Here is a 20954-nt window from a genome sequence, read left to right as displayed (position 1 = left end):
ATGGATATGTCCTTGGAAGAGGGACTGGAAGACCTTTGGTTTAATGAATTCATCTGCACATTTATAATGGTGAGCATATCCAAATGTTTTCTTGGTCAGAAAAATTTAAGTATTAATAATACCTTCCTTTTGTGAGGAATTGTCAGGTCATGCTTCATTTTGCTCAATAATTATTTTATCTCCTTTCTAATAGTGCTGATTAAGCACTATTTCATTTATTTAAGAAAAGCTTACTGAACGGAGATACTTGGACAAAAGAGAACAAAGCCCCTGCTCGTTGAAAACCTAAGTCCTATGAGCAATGCCTTTATTTAAATTGTACTAATATTACACATAACAATATTTACCATTTTAACCACTTTGAAATTTACAGCTCATGGCTTTTAGTACATAAACACTGTTTAGCAACCATCACTACCATCTAGTTTCAGAATATTTTGATCATGACCAAAAGAAATTCTGTAGCCATTGAACCAGTTGCTCCTCATTTCCCCTTCCCCCAGTCCTTGGCTGCACTAATCTGCTTTCTATTTCTCTCTATATGAATTTGCTTAAGCTGATTGTTCATATGAATGAAATCATATAATATGTGGCCTATGTGTTTGTCTTCTTCCACTCAGCATAATGTTTTCAAGGTTCATCTATGGTGTAGTATATGTCAGTACTTCATTCCTTTTTATGGCTGAATAATATTTCATGTTATGGATTCACCACCTTTTGTGTATCTGTTTGTCTGTTGATGAACATTCGAGTTGTTTTCAGCTTTTGGCTATCGTGAATAGTTGTGATGTAGAGCAGGTGAGCCCCCAAATTGGGTCTTAGCTCAGGAGGGTTTTTGGCTCTGCCCAGGAAAGAATTCAAGGGTGAGTTGGTGATGTTAGACAGCAATTTTTACTGAAGTAGCAGTGCACAGCAGCAGCAGAAGTGTTGTTTCTTGTAGAGGAGGGCTACTCCACAGGCACTGTGCCCAGAGTAGCCCTGCTCTTCAAGGAGTGGTACCTCTGCTACTGCTATACACTGCCACTTCAATAAAAATTGCTGTCTAACACCACCAGCTCACCTTTGAATTATTTCCTGGGCAAAGCCAAAAATTATCCCATGCTAAGCCCCAATTTTGGGGTTCACCTGCCCTACATCAGCTGGGCTATGAACATTTTTGTACAAATTTTTGTTTGAACAGCTGTTTAAAATTGCATTGGGTGTATGCCAGAGAGTATCATTATTGCTGGGTCATATGGTAATTCTTTGTTAAACTTATTAAGGAAGTATCTATTTTTCTAAGTGAGATTTCCAGGTTTTATAGTTACTGGTTTACAGGCAGTTTGTGGAATTAGAAAAGGTTCTCAGGGCCTTTATTCCCTGTTTTTGAGAGATTTAGCAATATTCTCTTTGACATGAAAATTTCTAAAAATCCATTTATAATACTGACCAAAATTATAATCCTGTGAATAAATTTTTAGGAAAGATCTTATCTAGGAGGGGCTTTCTATATGTCCTACATATCATTCCCATTTCACAAGGAGTTGTGCAATTGGAGCCCTGGCCTTGCTGCCTCAAGTTGGTCTCTGGCACCATGCAACGGGAAGAAGACCTCTGGGCTTTCTGAGCTAAACTTTGGCTCATGCTCATGTTCACCAAGCAGAAATGTTCTTTCCAATTTTTAGGTTTTTCAGGAGAAACTGAATATCTAAATTTTTATATGATGATCTTCTATGTTTTTAATGCCGGCAGCTCACTCACATTTAAACAAAACAAAACAAAACAAAACAAAACACCATGGGCCAAGCAAAACAAGTCTGGGAGCTGAATTTGATGTGCAGGCCATTGATTTACTACTGCTTTCTTTTTCTTTCTTTCTTTTATTTTCTTCTAACTTTTGTTATAGGTTCAGATGGTACATGTGCAAGTTTGTTATCTGGGTATACTGCATGACACTGAGGTTTGGAGTATGAATGAATCCATCTCCCAAGTAGGAAACATAGTACCCAATAGGTAGTTTTTCAGCCTTTGCCCTCCTGCTCTTCTTATATTTCCCAGTGTCTGTTGTTCTCACCTTTATGTCCATGTGTACTTGATGTTTAGCTCCCACTTGTAAGTGAGAACATGTAGTATTTGGTTTTCCATTTCTGCATTAGTTTGCTTAGAAAAATGGCCTCCAGCTGCATCTACGTTGCTGCAAAGCACATGATTTCATTCTTTTTGATGGCTGCATAATTTTCCATCGTTATATGTAGCACATTTTCTTTATATAATCCAGAGTTGATGGGCACCTGGGTAGATTCAGTGTCTTTGTGAATAATGCAGTGATGAACATATGAGTGCACGTGCCTTTTTGGTAGAACAGTTTATTTTCCTTTGGGTATATACTCAGTTAAGGAATTGCTGGATTTAATGGTAGTTCAACTTTTAGTTCTTTGGGAAATCTCCAAACAGATCTACACAGTGGCTGGGTACATCCCCACCATCTGTGTATGAGTTCCCTTTTCTCTGCAGCCTTGCCAGCATCTGTTGCTTTTAGACTTTTTAACAAAGACCATTCTGAGCAGTGTGAAATGGTATCTCATTGTGGTTTTGATTTGCACATCTCTGATGATTAGTGATGATGAGCATTTCTTCATATGTTTGTTGCATACTTGTATTTCTTCCTTAAGAAGTGTCCGTTCATGTTCTTTGCCTACTTTTTAATGGTGTTACTTGTTTTTCGCATGTTAATTTGTTTAAATTTTTTTATAGATTCTGGATGTTTGGCCCTTGTCAGTTGCATAGTTTGCAGATACTTTCCCCTATTCTGTAAGTTGTCTGTTGACTCCCTTGATAGTTTCTCTTGGTGGCAGAAACTCTTTAGTTTAATTAGGTCTTACTTGTTAATTTTTGTTTTTGCTGGATTTGATTTTGAGGACTTAGCATAAATTCCTTGCCAAGGCCAATATCGAGAAGGGTATTTCCTAGGTTTTCTTTTAGGATCTTTGTAGTTTGAGATCTAACATTTAAGTCTTTAATCCATCTTGAGTTAATATTTATATATGATGATTGGTGGCGTTCAGTTTCATTCTTCTAGGTCTGATTGCTTTTTCTTTATGAGCATACCACCACTCAGATGATTACAATACAATAAAATCAATAATAGCTAATGCATTTATGCTAAATACTGTGTTCTGGCACTAGTGTAAACATTTAACACGTGTCAACTTAATTTAATTCTCATGACAATTCAGTGACATAGGTGTAATTTTATTGCCATTATTCCAATAGCACACTTTTCAGAGTACTTTGGTTATTTATTTATGAACTTGATTTCCTTTATATGTTGAAAGTTCCTTGTGGGAATGAACCACGTTTTACTTACATTTATGACCTCAGAACTGAGTCCAGTGCCTAGGATATGTAGATATTCTCTAAATTTTGGTTAAGTGAATGAATGAATGGTATCCCGCCCTGACTATAATTCTGGTCTGCCCTGCAATAGTAAGAATACTCACTAATATTTAAGGCTTTCTGTGTGTATGGGACAGTGCCAGGTACTTCTGAGAGATATTAATTTATTATTAAAGGCCACATTGTGAAGAACTTGGGTTCTCAGTCTCTAGAAATAAATAGACTTCCTGATTCAAATCTTGCCTTTACCAATTTTTGTTTGTGTGATCTTGGTCAAATAACATAACTCTATGTACTTTATTTTTTATGTCTTCAGATGGTGACAATGATGTAATAATAATCATACCCAACCTCTTCAAATGATTATCACATCCTCTGTACTGTTCTAAGCAATTTGTAAGAATTATTTCTCACAATGGTAGCCAGTTCGTGGATTTTGTGAGAATTAAATGAGTTAATTCATGTAAAGCATTTATATTTTGCTTGGCACATAGTAAGCACTGAGAACAGTTGGTTCTTTGTATTATATCCATTTTACGAAAGAGAAAATTGAGTAGTAGAGATATTGAGTCCATTTTTTTAAGGTTGCATGGCTAGTAAACTACAGAATTGAAATTGAGACTGCTTTCTACCTCGCTTAAAGCCTCTTTCTTTCTTTTTTTTTTTTTTTTCAAGATGGAGTCTTGCTCTGCTACCCAGGCTGGAGTGCAGTGGCGTAATCTCAGCTCACTGCAACCTCCACCTCCATGGTTCAAGCAATTTCCCTGCCTCAGCCTTCCGAGTAGCTGGGACTACAGGCACATGCCACCACGCCTGGCTAATTATTATTATTATTTTTTGTATTTTTAGTAGATACGTGGTTTCACCATGTTGGCCAGACTGGTCTCGAACTCCTGACCTCAGGCAATCTGCCCACCTCGGCCTCCCAAAGTGCTGAGATTACAGGTGTGACCCACCAAGCCTGGCCTAAAGCCTCTTTCTTTAATCACCATGTTGTGCAGCCCATCTCCTTATATGCACTTTCCCCTTTTCTCCACCTATGTAGCATGTGCTTAATCTCTAGAATCGAGACAAAATTGGTTATTTCTCCCTTCTCCAACCTGTTCTAGTGTTTACTGGGCAATTCATCTTTTAAAAATCGTGACAGCTTCCTCATTAACACTATCATAAATTGTACTTTAAATCTGTTCATAGATCTTAGATCTTGTCTTTTCATTTTTTTCTGCATCACAGCCTAGCACAAAACCTCATATGAAAAGCGCATAATACGTGAGAGGTTCTAGCAGGTGGGAAGAACCACTTTATCGCCTTCATCAAAGAACACTCCTGTTCTCTTCAAGTGTGGGCCACTTAGAGTTTTGGATGGATGAGCATAAAGGAGAGAAAGAGACCCAATCTAACCCCCACAATCCACTCATCAATTCCCTTATTTATTCAGGAAATACGTGTAGATATAATGAATAAACCCTGATGATAAAAAATGAGACGGATTTTGCCACCAGACAGCCTGCACATCTTTCTCTTATAGTGTATATTGATTCTCTTAAAACAGAATTAAAAATGAAAATGTATGCTCTGAACACACTCTCTCACTGTCTCGGTTTCTGTCTCTCCCTGCTTCTTTTTTTTTTCTCTCTCTCTCTCTCTCTCTGTCCCTTGGTCTCTCTCAATTTCATTTAATGCTTTTTTATTTTCAGTGGACCCTGGGGAGTGGACAGGTATTTCTAGTTAAAATATAACTATTTATAGTTAAAACTCCTGCTGATTGGGTCACAGTTACACTGGTGCCCTATTTGGTGACTTGAGGGAGCTTGAGGATTTGGACCCTTTATCTCTGTCATTTTGTATATCTGGCAGCCTACAGGTTACATGTGAAATATGCCACATGAACCTGCCGGTGCTTTAAGTTCCCAGCAGATATTCTGCAGAGTAGTAGCACATCATTTTTGTAGTACCTCTGTAATGCCATGTAATGCCACTCACCAAATTCCAGCAAATTAAAGAAACTTCAGACAATTCACCACAAACTGATTAGAGAATAGAGAGAGTTATTTAGAGAAAAGATTAAAGGAGCTAATTAGCACAGCTTGATGGAGTGGGGACTAAAGGGAGAGCTAATGGCTCTTTGATATTATTTGAAGATACTAAATGTCAAGGAGGAAAAAATATTTTGTATAATGCAACAAAGTGCTATTAAGAGCAATGGGACAGAACTGAGAATGAAAGTATTAAAATGAAGTATGTGAGAACTCTATTAAAATACAATTTGTTAAATTGTGAAGTAGTTTTTCCAATTATGAGGTAGAAGATCTTCCTCAAAGAAATAAAAATATACATATAAATATATACTAACAAGCTTTAGTGAAAATAATTTTAATACTTGTTGGACAGTTTAAATGGCCTGCTGTTTTTAACGTTTATTAATTTCAAATTTGAGCAATTATTTCATCCCAACAAAAGCCTGTTCTGTCCTCAGATATTTCTACATATCCTGAAAAACCCTAGGTCTCTAACTCTGTAAGAGAGGCTGAGAATACCAATATTTTAAAAATTATTCTTTAGGATTTCGTTTCATTGGCACATCTCTGAGAATAATGGAAGCTATTGACCAGACTGACATTTCTGTGGTTTTGTGCCATGGCATTTTCCGTTCCCAAGTGAGAAAGTTATTCCAGTTCATACAGAAAAAATTGTGTCAAAGTGTTACCAACCAAATTCCACAAATCACCATGACACTACCAAGAGAACATGCCTGTAATGTAAGTTGTTGAAAACTGAGCAAATAAGATGCGTTGACAAAACCAGTCAGTCTAAGAATATTGTTATCTTTTTACCAAGCGAAAAGATACTGCTTTATAACTTGAATTGTAGTATTGAGGAAAAAAGGGAAGAGACTTCATTACATGAGTAAAATTCAAAACATAATTATTGAAAACATTAGCAAAGCTTTTACTGTTTGGATGTTATTGCAGAAATAGCCTGAGTTTATAATAAAAATGATAGGAAGTCTATAGAAAGCAAAGTGGGAAAAGCATGTCTTTGCCAGTGTGTCCCCAGGTGCTGAGGAGCCCCATCTTAGAGGCAACATCAAGGTGTCACCATGTGTTACAGGTACACTCTGGCCTTCTTATCGCTTATTAGAGTGTTGGAGATTTTTATTTTGAAATATTAAATGTATTTTTCTTTTCTTCTTTATTAACTTTTATTTTAGAATCGTGGGTCCATGTGCAGGATTGTCACAGAGGTATATTGTATAACGCTGAGGTTTGGGGTGTGACTGAACCATCATCCTGGTTTTGAGCACAGTACCCAATAGGTAGTTTTTCAGCCCTTGCTCCTAACCCTCTCTCCACAACTAGTAGGCTCCAGTGTCTGCTGTTCCCATCTCTATGTCCATGTGTATCCAATATTTAGCTCCCACTTGTAGAGTGAGAACATGTTGTATAAATGAGAAAGAGATCTCCCATCTTCCATTTGGTCCTTAGTCCAGAACTTCTAAAACATTCTTCCATTTTTTGTGGTCTAACTTACTCACGGCTCTTGCATCTTTTACAGAGCTTTCTCCATGGTCTTTTGCTCAATGTGAGGAAATTCAATTTTAGTCTCTATTTCTTCCTTTTCCCCCATAAAAATTGCTGTTTAGTCGTAAGAGATAAGGCATCTAACATTGGCATCAATTGAGATTAATTCACCTACTGCATATATCTCTTCTGTTATCAATGTTCTCCATTTCATTCAAAAACTTCAGTGCTAGGTCCTCTTCACTTGAATGTTAAGTCCCACCAGCCTTTGTCTGAGAATCTTACATAGATGATATTCCATGTCCCAAACGTTCTGAGGTCTACACTTTCCACATAGAATTTCAACAAAATTCACCTTATAAAAGAAATTTGTGAAAGTAAATCTCTTTGAAGTAATGTTTAAAAAATCTCATTGAAATATATATTCTAATAACATCTATCTGTACTAATTTCTCAAGTAGAATAAAGTGTATATAATAAATAAAGAAAATTCTATGTATGGAATTAGCAATTCAATTCTATATTGTTGATGATTCTAAAGGAAATTTCATGTTTTATCAGGAACAGTGGTAGCAATGTGAACTAGTAGAAAGTGTCCAGGCTATAGTGGTAGTACTGGAGAGATTTGGTCAGTGTTGTAACAGTTTGCTCTGCACGACAGGTGGATATATAAAAGCACATCTTTTCTTTACTATAAAACATTCTACACGGGAATGAAAAGTAAAACTCTCTCTCTCTCTCTCTCTCTCTGTGTGTGTGTGTGTGTGTGTGTGTGTGTGTAGCTATGAATACTCTGGATTTGCAAAAACACCACTTTGCCCATTAAAATAGCATGTACTCATTTCACAAGTCATCTAGTCTAACATGTCATCAGATTCCTGGAAAGGAAGCTTTTAGTGAAATACTCTTTAGATGGACTAATATATTTTATACAGTCTTATAATACAAAAGGAGTGTTGGAAGGGCATATGCAGAAAGAAGTAAGAAAATAAAATCAGAGGAGCATTAAAACAAAGGAATATGATAGCATTCACTCCCATTCCCCAAATCCCAGCATTGATTAACCTGGTTCTCATTGCATACTTCATCAGGTGCTACTTTGGAGTCTTCTTTTACTATTGACTTTTATGCTTATTTTGCTTTTCACATCTACTGTCCTCTATTGGCTGAGAACAAGGAGCCTCCTTTGTTCTCTCTGGGCTCCTTGCTTATCCACAGTAGGAGAGCATTTTAAACCTAAGTGAATACCTACCTGTGGAATCGATATAAAGATTAAATTCTTATGAAGTACAAGGTATAAAAAAGTTATCTGGTTTCCATTACTTCTGTTTCTCTTTTGACAGGACTTTCTCTTTTTCCAAGGCCCATTCCCATTTCCTTGAGTAAGTGTATAGGCTCTGGCAACAGAAGACATGGGTTTGAATCTTGGCTCTGTCATTTTCTAGTTAAGTATCCTTGGGTAAATTGGCTAAATTGGCTCAATGTGTTGTGCCTCATTTTGTCAATTTTAAATGGAGATAGTAATAGTATCTACTGTATAGGAATTTTGATAGGATTGAAATAATATATATATATATATACAGTGCTTATAAAGCACTCAGTAGAAAGACTCAATAAATAAATATTTGTGGTAGTCATTAATAATATATATTTATCCATTTGATTTGTTTTCCAAGAACAAAATTTAATTCATTATTCATTGATGAAATTTGCTTAAAAACATTATGAGTATCATCTAGGTTTGAAATACTATGCTAGGCATCTGTGAACAAGGCAGAAATGGTGTTTTTTCTATATGAGCTCAGAATCTAGTGGGAGATAAAGACAAGCAGGAGGCAATGGGTAGGACAATTACTATGATTAGGCTTGACCTTTGACTCATTAATCCCTCCTCCATAGCCAATCACAAAATCCTCTCCAAAGAAAGAAATATTTTCTTCAAAGTATTTCAAAGTCTTCCCTTTGCAGTCTTCTGCCGCCTCCCTCATCCTGCAGTTTGTTGTTGCTTTGTGCCTATTACCACAACAGCCTTCTAGTTAGTGTCCATGCCTATAGTATTTTCTCCTTCATTCTCTGCCTGCGTGGACACATTAATCTTCTTTAAACACTGCTTTCATCATGTCACTGCCCTGTTCAGTAACTTTAAATAGCTCGCTTGTGCCTCCTCTGTCAAGTCTGAAGCTATCTGCTAACTTATAAGACCACCCACCATCAGTCCCCAGCCTAACTATATAATCATTCTTTCCACTTCTCCTCACAGTATAGCAGGCATTCTAGTGAGCATGAAAACTGCATGCCAGGGACACTCAATCCTACCTCCAGACTTATCACTATTGTCATAGAAATGACTAACCTTTGAGTGCTTAAGGGGTGCTAGGTATTGTACTCACTGTTTTCCACAGTTTGTCTTTAATTTTTATAAAACCAAGATTCTTCATAGACCTTATTATCCTGATTTACAAATGAGGAAAAGTATTCTGAGAGGTTCAGGAATCCAGGATCCAAATCTATGTCTGTTTCATCTCAAATACCTCCTTCTTTTCACTGTACCTCCTCCATTCCATGCCGCTCATTTGACCCAGAATGTTTTTCTCCTCATTCTATCAATACAAAAACCTTAAATTATCTCCATAACCTAAGTGCTGGTTTAAGTTCTGTTTTGGAAAATCACTAACTCTTTGGAAAATCTGTAACTCTCCCTTCACTAATTTCCTTCATTGTTAAACTCCTGAAATGCTAACCACCTTGTTCCTAACCTTTACACTTGTATCATATGGTATTATTCTGTATGTGCCAGTCTTCTTTCCTCAGCTACATTGTAGGTATATTAAGCATGAGCACTCCATGTTATGTCATAATCTCTCAGATGAGTGGCAGTTTTTCTGAGCCTGAAGTCTATACATAATACATGCTTGTTGATAGGATTATTTGTCATCCTCAGCCGTTGAGTTATCTTATTTTCTTGGGTCCATGTGGTCAGTACTGAAAGGGTAAGCCTTAATTCAATTTAAAAAATTATACCTCTTACAAGAGAGAGAGAAAATATAACAAGAGAGTACATGTTGGGGTGAAAGAAAATAGAAAAATAAAAGTGGGGACAAAGTTGCTGGGAATGTGACTTAAAACATACAATATAATGCTGGAGGTAGGTCCTGTTTCCTGTTAGTCAAAGGTGAAAAAACAGGAGCCTTCTCTCTTACAAAATGTATTGTTCAGAAGATAAAACGCAAATCTATTGCTCATAAGCAGTAAATCTATATTTGGTATCAAGACCAGACAGAAATTTCTCCCCATGCATTCTCATTAAGAGGAAATTGAGTAAAGTAGTGAACACCCTTGCAAACATTATTACAGTATTAACAATGAAGAGCTTCTTAGGAATCTTTCTTATAATGACCCTCAGTCTGGCCAATGACATCATAGCAACAAAGTGAAATACATTAAGAACAATTCCTCAGATGGGGACCAGAGCAAACTCTGGTTTAGACCCCAAGAAACTCATCCAGTAGAAGGGCTGAGGGATCAACCCTCAAAGTAGGTGCTGTTCCAAATCAATGCTCTAGGGGTCTGGAGGCTCAGGTGTGGAAGTGAGGATCAGATATGGTAGGTCTGGCCTGCTTTTAGTCTTTTTTTTCAGGTATGTGGTAGTATCTTCATTCTACTTGGTGATCTGTCTAGGTTTTGGTAGAAATTTAGACTGTGGCTAGCACTACAGTGGAAGGGATTCTCTCTGCTGGGAACAAGGCAGAGTCCCAAGCATCGGGCTGAAGTTACAGGCACAGTTCTTGTTTTGGTTGGAAACAGAGGTACTGATCAAGAAACCAAAATGAACAGCCAGTCACATGCATAGAGTTGGGGCAGGGATGGTGGGGGATGTGGGATTAGCTTGATGGACTTAGGGATGTGCTGGTTCACTAAGTTAGGATGCACCAAGTATCAGGATTAGTAAGGATGGGGCTGGAAATATACCTATGCCAGGCTTTGTTCTCATTGGCTCAGCAGTGGTCCCCAGTGTGTAGAACGGAATCGCCTGGGGATGCTTGTCAGCATGCACATCCCTGTGCCCTACCCAGGACCTCCTGAGTCAATGTCTTTGCAGGCAGCTGTGGGTTTAACAACCTCCCCAAGTGCTTCTGATGTAGACTAAAATTTGAGAACCATTGAATTAGGGAGTAAGTGGATGAACCTACAGGTTTGAGATGTAAGTATCTGTTCTTAGGCTGACTTGAAGCTAACATTGGACACAGAGCAATTTTAGTGGGACTTAGAGGAATAGACACCATCAAATTTTTCATAAAGCATTGAATGATGAAATGGCTTGGAACAAGTCATTGAGTTAAAAATGGAATTTTTATGACAGAAGTGCAGACAGGAAAATTTAAATGTCCTCTTAATAATGAGAGAAGGTGCACATTTAATGAATGGGGAAGTTTTAATATGAGCTAGCAGCACACCCTGCATTTACCTTCGTGGAAAGCAGCTCTCAGAGCACCTGAGAAGTTTTATTTTGGGAGAAGGGAGATCTAGAGGGCCCTACATGCAGCTAGGGAAATAATAACTTGACAGCCGATGAAAACAAAATGATAGGTTGCTGTAAGAAGCAGAGTGGCTGGGTACTCTGACTAGAATGTTTCCCTGGTTCTGAATACATTATAACTGCACCAGCATGAAGATCCAGGGCATGCAGTACATATTTCCCTTGGTCTTGACAGGTTATGGGGAATCATGACAAGCTTTGCCTTGTCAAAAAATAGATGTTTTGACTGCAAGTTTGCGCACCTGTCTTTGATGATGAGGAGCTCATCCCACGCTGCTGCTTGTTGTGTTATTGTTTCATTTGTTTGTTGTGATTTAAAATGGAGAAAGAAAAGAATTGGGGAAAAAGTTTGAACCAAAGCAATCAGATAACTTCAATAATAAAATGCTACCCAGGCTTTTGTGATAGGAAACTTATGCAATCCCACTGCTAATTCTGTTCTTGCTATAGGGATTCATGGAGCCTATTTTATCAGCTCAGTGGGGTTCAATGTCTCTCCACTCCGATGGGAAAAAGTGGAATTATCACCAGGGTAATGAAAAACACCCCATCCCATGTTTATAGCATGTTTTATTAAAAGCATGTTGCTTTGGCCTCATATACCAATTGCAATATGTGAGTGTAAGATGCCAGAATAGCTCTCAAAGGAAGCACTTTCCTTTGTGCTAATTTAAAATTCCGCAAAGAGCACGCAGTCAGGTGTGGTGTTAATATTTTGTATCTTTTCTACCTGAGATTTTCATAAAGGAGATGATAGGTGGAGTAGAGTAAAGTGTCAGCTGAGTTTTGGAGCCACCCGGCCAGGGCTGGGAATTTACTATGATTTGCTTTCACAACTATTCTTTACATTTCTGATAGCCCACACTCTCTTATTTTATGTCATAATCATTAGGGAATTTGAATGAGTGTTCCTATTATGATTAGGTAAATAACATTTTACTTATAACTTCTGTTAATAACCACATTTTACTTTGTATACATTAATTTTCTATTATGCCAGTGGAATTTTCACATTTGACTCTTTGTTTCTGCGAACCTTAACCCAATGTTGATTTTTGCAAACTCCACCATTAGTTCCTTACAATTAGCATTTCATTCTCCAGCTCATCTTTATCCTAATTCTTTCAAAACTTTAGGGCCCATATTAAGTTCTAGTACAATTAATTCCTACCACAGTGTGTAGTTGAGTAGAGGAGGTAGACTTGTAAAGAAATAACACCAATATAGTGTGACAAAGATAGTAATAGAGGTGTTTAAAGAGAGAAGTTTAATTGAGAAGAGTGATATTTCAGTTAGGTCTTAAAGGACTGAGTGGAAATTCACCAGACTTTGAAGAGAAAGGTGCTTATGCCTGGGAGAGAGACCTGCATGTACAAGGGCATGGAGTTATGGAAGAACAGAGTGCTTGACATGTTCAGAGACTAGTGGATAAGTCTGTACCTGTTCTTTATATTCACATATTGCAATGAGGGTTTACAGTCAAAAGATAAAGCCAGAAAGGTAGGATCAAAATTGTGAAGTTCCTTATGTTCTATGCAGTTGGGCTTGGTCTTTCTCCTATGGGTATTGAAAGTGCAGTCAATGGCAAGTAGGCCAGTATTTTTAAAAGCATGTTAGAAAGATTACTCTGGCAGAAGTATGCAAAATGATCTGGAACAGTCCAGACTAGTGGCAGGGAAGTCAGTTAAGAGTTTACGGCAATATCCCTCGCCCACTTTTTGATGGGGTTGTTTGTTTTTTTCTTCTAAATTTGTTTGAGTTCATTGTAGATTCTGGATATTAGCCCTTTGTCAGATGAGTAGGTTGTGAAAATTTTCTCCCATTTTGTAGGTTGCCTGTTCACTCTGATGGTAGTTTCTTTTGCTGTGCAGAAGCTCTTTAATTTAATTAGATCCCATTTGTCAACTTTGGCTTTTGTTGCCATTGCTTTTGGTGTTTTAGACATGAAGTCCTTGACCATGCCTATGTCCTGAATGGTAATGCCTAGGTTTTCTTCTAGGGTTTTTATGGTGTCCAACAATGATAGACTGGATTAAGAAAATGTGGCACATATACACCATGGAATACTATGCAGCCATAAAAAATGATGAGTTCATGTCCTTTGTAGGGACATGGATGAAATTGGAAATCATCATTCTCAGTAAACTATCACAAGAACAAAAAACCAAACACGGCATATTCTCACTTATAGGTGGGAATTAAACAATGAGAACACATGGACACAGGAAGGGGAACATCACACTCTGGGGCCTGTTGTGGGGTGGGGGGAGGGGGGAGGGATAGCATTGGGAGATATACCTAATGCTAGATGACGAGTTAGTGGGTGCAGCGCACCAGCATGGCACATGTATACATGTGTAACTAACCTGCACATTGTGCACATGTACCCTAAAACTTAAAGTATAATAATAATAAAAATAAATAATAAAAAAAAAGTTTATGGCAATAATTCTGAGACTAGCTGAGGAACCACAGCTTGAGCTGAGGTTGTTGGGTTGGAAGAACATTGCTAAGTAAAGGTTAAATGAACTTGGTGATTGCCTGTTTGAAGCAGAGGAGAGGGGTGGGGAGGACACAGTGAATCTGAAGATTCTAACTTAGGGAATTGGCTGGTGCTATGTCAACTCAGACAAGGCATCTGTGAGAAGAGGGCTATTTATTTATTTTTTAAGGACAGGAAGTTAGTAAGTCAGTTTTAGGATGATGAGATCCAAGAACCTCTGAGTATCCAACTGGAGATGTTTAGTATTTAGTCAGATAAAGAAGCCTGGGGCTCAGGAGGAAAGTCTAGACAGGAGACATGGATTTGGGAGCATGGGGACTAGTTATTGGTCTGCCTGAATCATGAATTCACAATGCTATTAATATAACCTATTCGTACGGCTGCATTACATAGATGTCTCATTTATAGATTCTACTCTAATAATTCTTAAATATTTTTACATTCTTTGCTACTGTGTCAGATCTACCCTATGCTATATTTGTATTTTTGCACCTTTTTAGACTAAGTGAAGTAGAAGCCTGTTAATTTATCTTTTTTCAATGTCAATACTATTGAATATTCAACAAAGTAAAGTGGTCAGAACTTGGGCTTCAGAACCTGGTAGTCACTGGGGCTTTTTTTCTCTTCTCCCGGAAACAATGCCATTATATCCCTCCTCTTCCCCCATCTCCAAGTAAGATTTAGCTACATGACTAGCTTTTAGCTCTTGAAATGTGAGTAGACAGATCATGTCATTTCTAGGTAGAAACTTTAAGAGTTAGTTTGTGATTCGTCACATCCTTTTTTTCTGCATCTGCAGCCTTGGAGATAGAAGCCCTATCAACAAGGGTTCCAAAGTGACTGTATTGAGCAGAGTTCTCCATATGACCCACATTAGGCACGTAGTGAGAATGAGAAATAAAATGTACTGCACTAAGCCACTGAGATTGACACTATTGTTATGAAAGCATAAGCTAGCCAGTCTGGTTGGTAAAGAGGTAACTAGACATGGACTCAAGTCCTGGCTCTGTCACTAATTGACTAACTGTAAAAAAGTTACACAACTTCTTAGAGCTCCAGTTTCTTCATTTTTGGAAATAATTATACTGAATTTGCCAAAACTCTGTGAGAATTAGAGACAAGGTATACAAAGTACCTTGTAAACAAGGTATACAAAGTACCTTGTAAACAATAGTCATCCGCTACATAGCCGCTATTAAAGTCTGCATCCATCATTTTAGATAGTTACTCAATTTTAGTGTTTTGATTTTGTAATACCTTATGGTGGCTATCGCTCTCAGATTTGTGTTGTGTTCAGATTTCTTGAAAATGTTATCTCCATGTTTATCTGAGAAATCGTTAAAAAATAAAAATAAAAATAATGAAAGCAAGATATGGCCAAGGACAGGACTGAGTGGTCATGCTAACATAGATCTTTTCACATTTATTAATGGCTGTCTTTAGATAAAGTTGTAAAATTAATTCACCTTGCAATGGCCCCAAACTCCCCATCTTGTTTCTGAGGATACAGAGGTTTTTTTTTCATAGGCACCCTATAAAAGAGTTGCTTAGCCAGTCACCTTGCTACGACTGCATAAGATATAATCACATCAACTTCTTAAACATTTGTAAACTTCTTAAACATTTGTAAACTATTTGTTTTGTGGTATGTTGGCTTTTTGTCTCAAACAGCTGATTGTTCTGTGTATTATGAAGTACTCAAATCATTTCTGAGCCATTATCTTTGCTCACAGGATAATTCTACACCAAAACTTCTGTCATTATGCTATTATAGAGTTATTTTTCTATCATGATCTGATTGCCTGCTTATGCTATCCACCTTATTTAAAATTATCCATTGGTCACACAAGATTTTATCTATTTGTATATAAACTAAAATTCAAAATCTACTTATGGAAAAATATCTCCTATACCCTTGATCTATGTAGATGACAAACTCAACTCTTAGGAAAAAGAAGAAGGGATGATAGGAATTACATCTCATAATTTCATTTTGAAAAACAAAAGTTGGTTGGTATCATGGAAGAGATAGGAATTTCAGGAGAGAGTGACCTTAGCTAATATACAGATAACAAAACTGTAGAAAGACAAGAGTATTAATAAGGCAAATGTATTTGTAGAATAGTAGAAAGAAAGGATTACCTTCAGAGGTAGGCTTGGTATAAAAGGAAGTATCACTTCTTATGATGGACGAGCTATAAAGCTATAAAGCCTATTTCTTCCAGGGGTGATACAGCTGGAAATATACTTAGATTCTAAATAGGTTTAGATAGATTTATAAATACATCAATAATGTACCATCGAGGGCAGGACAGGTCATAGGAACATAAATATGATATTTTTGAGGGGAACTTTGGGTGGCCTATCACCTCATACTCTTAAGAGAGGACTTATGTTGGATGGTTCAGCAGCTTGACCAATTTTGGGACATTTCTTTGTTCTTATAAGTGTTATCATAGTCAAATTACTCAGAGGAACAAATAGTTACAAACTCCCCGAGGTCTTAGATGACAAAATTATATATATATATGTGTGTGTGTGTGTGTGTGTGTGTGTATGTATGTATGTGTATATATATGTATGTATATATATGTGTATGTGTATATGTATCTGTATATAAGTATATGTATAATGTGTATGTGTATATGTATATGTATATATACATATATGTGTATGTGTATATGTATATATACATATATGTGTATGTGTATATACATATACACATATATGTGTATGTGTATATGTATATGTGTATATGTATATGTATATATACATATATGTATGTATATATATGTGTATGTATGTGTATAGACACTGACATTACTCATAATTAAAAAACATCTTAACATTTTTGAGAAAGAGGCAAGGGCTTCTTTTACTCTGTATGAAGGAAACTAGAGAATGTTGAAAGTCATAGGTCTGAAAATGTTTAATTACAAGTGCGTTTTCTTTAAAATCTATCCTTCAGTTGAGATGACAGTAGCTGTCACCACACCCCTTTCCCTAGGTAGCCAAATTAATTGGGAAAAGAAAAAATGTGTTCATTGGAGTGGAGTCTCACACACTGTCACAGTGCCCTTGACAGCACCCTGTTGTGGCCCCTGTTCCACCTATGTGATGGCCTTTCAGACATGACAAACAGTTTTTCTAGTTTCTTTAGGTGAAAAGATTTAACTGCCAATTAACGAGACATCCTAGGTTTAAAAAAAAGTGACCGTAACTTCGTAATTTTATTTTCCTAGCATCTGTTCTATTCAAGCCAAGCCTACTGCGGTGATCTTCATCAAGACAATTCAGGGGTTTCCTAGCAACCAAGTTTCCTGTGGTTTCCTTGGTTATATGTAATGACATAACTCTTATGGGCAACTTCACAAAAACACAGAAGAAAGCCCTCCTAAAGAATGAAATTCCAAAAAAAATCAGGTTACTGCTCACTGAGTGTCTCTGTTTAAAATGGAGAAATTTATCTTCGTGAATGTTAATGACACTAATAAATAATTATGTAGCGATTGCAAAGTAAAATCACATGGTTATTTGATTTCTTTCATTGTTTTTGTTACATGCCTGATCTTAATTTGATTTCTGAAATCAGGATCCTTTTTCCATCTCTTCTAATTGACTGCCACATACTTAGACATATCCAGCAGATGAAAATTAGACAGTTAAAAAAATTATATGAGAGGTCATTTATTAAAATAGCAGAGTTGTAGTTGCTCAAGAGTAGGAACCAATAATACTGCCTGTTTTTACTAATTAAGTATATTATGAGGTTTGTATGGCAGTATCAAGGGTTATTGGTGGAGGCCATTAAATAACTGTTAATGTATACTGAGAAGTAAATTTTCCGTGCCAGCATGACCAACATTAGCTACTTTTATGTACTTAATTGTTTTTTCCTTCTATATTCACAAAGGCAAATTATACTGGGTAACTGTAATCTTTGGTGATATATCTAAAATCCATAATATGTCAACCAAAGAAGAAATATACATTTACGCAATTAAGAGTAAAATTTGTGCAACATCGGCTATTCATCCTTGCATTTTCAGTGCCTATCATACAAGGCGGCTTGTGATAAATATAAAATATTGGATTAATGAATGACCAGGGCTCAACGACTCCTTTGGTTTTTCCAGTGGAAATCAGAATTTAATATGAGGATCCCCAGATTAAAGTAGTGCACACTTAGAAAAGGAGAAAAATATAATTAATACATCAGAAATTTTTGCGTTAGAGTACAGTAAGTCCTCACTTGTTGTTGATAGGTTCTTGGAAACTGTGACTTTAAGTGAACTGACATACTGGATAGTAGAACTAATTTTACCATAGTTTAATTGATACAAGCAAGAGTTCAGTTCCTACAGCATACAGTATATACAGTACCTTGTTTCCCTTAAAGTCACACTTTTCAAGAATCTATCCGTGAGGACTTACCATATATATTCCTCTGCATACTATTCATTTATTAATTAAATATTTATTATGGACCTATTAGGTACCAGGTTCTGTGCCAAGCGCTCAGAGTACAACTGAGAACAAAATTAAATATGATTACAGCCTCAAGAAGCTTGAAAAATCAAAATGTTTAGGAATTATAAATTAGCTAAATGATAATACAAACAAAAGTACAAATACTGTAAAGACAAGATACTGTAAACACAAGATAGATTAAGCCATGAGTTTAACAAAGAAACCTCTTCTGATCTGGGGGTAGAGTGTCCAGGGATAGCTTCTCAAAGGAAGTAGCATTTAAGCTGAGAGATGAAGGCCTAGGTAAGCATAACTGGGAGAAAGTTGGGTGTGGGTGGGGAACAGCAGAGACAAAAGGATAAGCATGTGCAAAGACTTTAGAGGAGCCCAAAGAAGCAGAGAGACCTGGAGTTCTCATTTCTGTCAGTGGGAATGAACCTAGAATGAGAGGAGATTTCAGAGGGTTTCAAAAGGATTCCTATAGGCCATGTTGAGCATTTAGCAGAAACAATCTAGAAAAAGTTCGGAAATGTGGTTCATAGTTACAATTTAACCTTTGTAGTATTAAATGTATTTAAAAAATCACCTAAGACTTTGATTTGAGGGTGAAAGTTTAATTCTGAAGTTACTGAAATAGTTGAGCCCCAGTAGGACAGGGTTTGTGGCCTGAATAGGGCATTCGGACAGACCATGCTCGTGGACTAGGAGTCAAACCAAGGAGAAGCTGAAGTCCAGCAGCAGTGTCAATTATCCAGGCAGGAAGATTGAAGGCCTAAGGCTCAGAGCAGGCAAAAAGCATGGTAATGGGGTGGGGGTGGAGAAAATAGCACTTATTTAAGATGATTTTATTACGTATTTGTATATACATTATTTCATTTAATTCTAAAAACCACATGATGAGGTGGGTATTGCTTTCTCCCTTTTTATATTAAGAAACTGAGAAATAGAAAGTGTAAAAAGCATACCCTGGATGACATGATACCAGTGAGGCTGGGATTAAAATCTAGGACTTTCTTGAGTTCTAAAATTGTGCTTTTTTTTTCAGTGTAATACATTATATTTCCACTCTTCTGTGCAGTAACTTGGGTCAGAGTCTTGATATCAAGATGGACCGTATGTCATGGCTGACCACAGCCAGTGAGAGAGGAAGATATTTATCCCAATCTTGCTTTCCTGAGGCTTCTAACCAATAAGCTATACTAAGCCTAACTTAGTTGAAGCAAATGCCTTCTTTAATTTTATTTAAATAGAACCACTTATTTATGTATTTATTTATCCAAGAAACCTTATTATCTTTAAAATCACATGCTTAGCAATCGTTTTGAAAGTGATGCATTTGGTATTTGATGTATTCAATTCTGCATTGAGATGAGAGGAAAAAAAGCATAACACAACTTATGCCCCTCATATCATTAAGACAAATATGGAAAAGTAGAAGGGACCCAGAAATCATTTGGGCCCTTGATGTTCTTTCATTCATTCAATCAATTTTTTTATTGAACTTCTCCTATATGCCAGGCACAGTTTTAGGTGTTGTGGATATTCCATTGAACAAAGTCCTTGATATCATGGGAAATAGACAAAAACACATAATCTAATAAATTATAATTCATAGTCAGGCAGCAAGAAATGACATGAAGAGAAATGGATGAGAGCATTAAAAAGTGATCAAGTAAGGCCTCCCTGAGGCAGTGAAATCTGACTAGAGACCAGAAAGAAGCTAAGGAGTGATAAATGGAGGAAGACAGTTCAAGGCAGAGTGAGGAGAAATCTCAAATACTGAGACATACTGCATGCTTGGTAGGTTGGAGAAATGACTGCGCTTCAGATTTTCTGAAAACTTAGTGATTAATGATTTTTCAAGCTAATAAACTGAGTTTACAATCCTTGTATAACAGAAGAGACTCAAAGATCTACCATTTAGTCAAGGAGCTATGCAGCTGAAACTATATAAATCCAAATCTGGCCTCATTTAATATGAACAATTGTGTTAAAATCAACTTCTTTTCTGCATTAAGATTTAGTCCTTTAAAGTTTTCAATTAGCAATGACTGCGCCTCAGATAAACCTCATTGGCTATGATATTGCTACTGTGCAAAGCTGATTTAGTCCTTTAAAAACTAAAAGCCACTCTCTTGGCTTACAAACTTTGAGAATCACTTTAGAATTGTTTAAGGCAAAGACACAAACTGGGTTAATTTCATAGTAGAGATGGTTCTCTGTTGTTTGCACAGTATTTTATTAATTCCAGAATCATGGAACATTAGAACTTAAAGTGATCTCTGAATTCATCTAAAGCACCATAATAATAGCTAACATTTATAGGGCCAGCTGGCATTCTAAATGCTTGACTCATATTAGCATATTTTGTCCTCATGACCTTTGCAGACATAAATATTATGCCTCTGTTTTTAAATGTGGGAAACTGAGGAATATAGGGGTTAAGTAATTTTCCCAAGGTAATACAACTATTAAGCAATGAGCCCGTGCAGTCTGACTCTGAAGTCTTTGCATTTAACCATTGCATACTAGACAGTTGGAAGAAACT

At 36.7% G+C, this 20954-nt stretch overlaps 1 protein-coding gene and 1 pseudogene across 2 annotated transcripts in view; one reads left to right on the top strand and one right to left on the bottom strand.

Annotated features, from left to right (window-relative positions):
• PDE4B (phosphodiesterase 4B) overlaps positions 1-20954 on the top strand; it is a 582824-nt gene that overhangs the window by 283050 nt on the left and 278820 nt on the right. The window lies entirely within an intron of this gene.
• On the bottom strand, positions 20387-20508 carry LOC115932088 (uncharacterized; annotated as a pseudogene).

The sequence above is a fragment of the Gorilla gorilla genome, chromosome 1 (assembly GCF_029281585.2).
Source record: "Gorilla gorilla gorilla isolate KB3781 chromosome 1, NHGRI_mGorGor1-v2.1_pri, whole genome shotgun sequence".
In the NCBI taxonomy this organism is placed as follows: Eukaryota; Metazoa; Chordata; class Mammalia; order Primates; family Hominidae; genus Gorilla; species Gorilla gorilla.
This window is presented reverse-complemented; position numbering and strand designations above follow the sequence as displayed.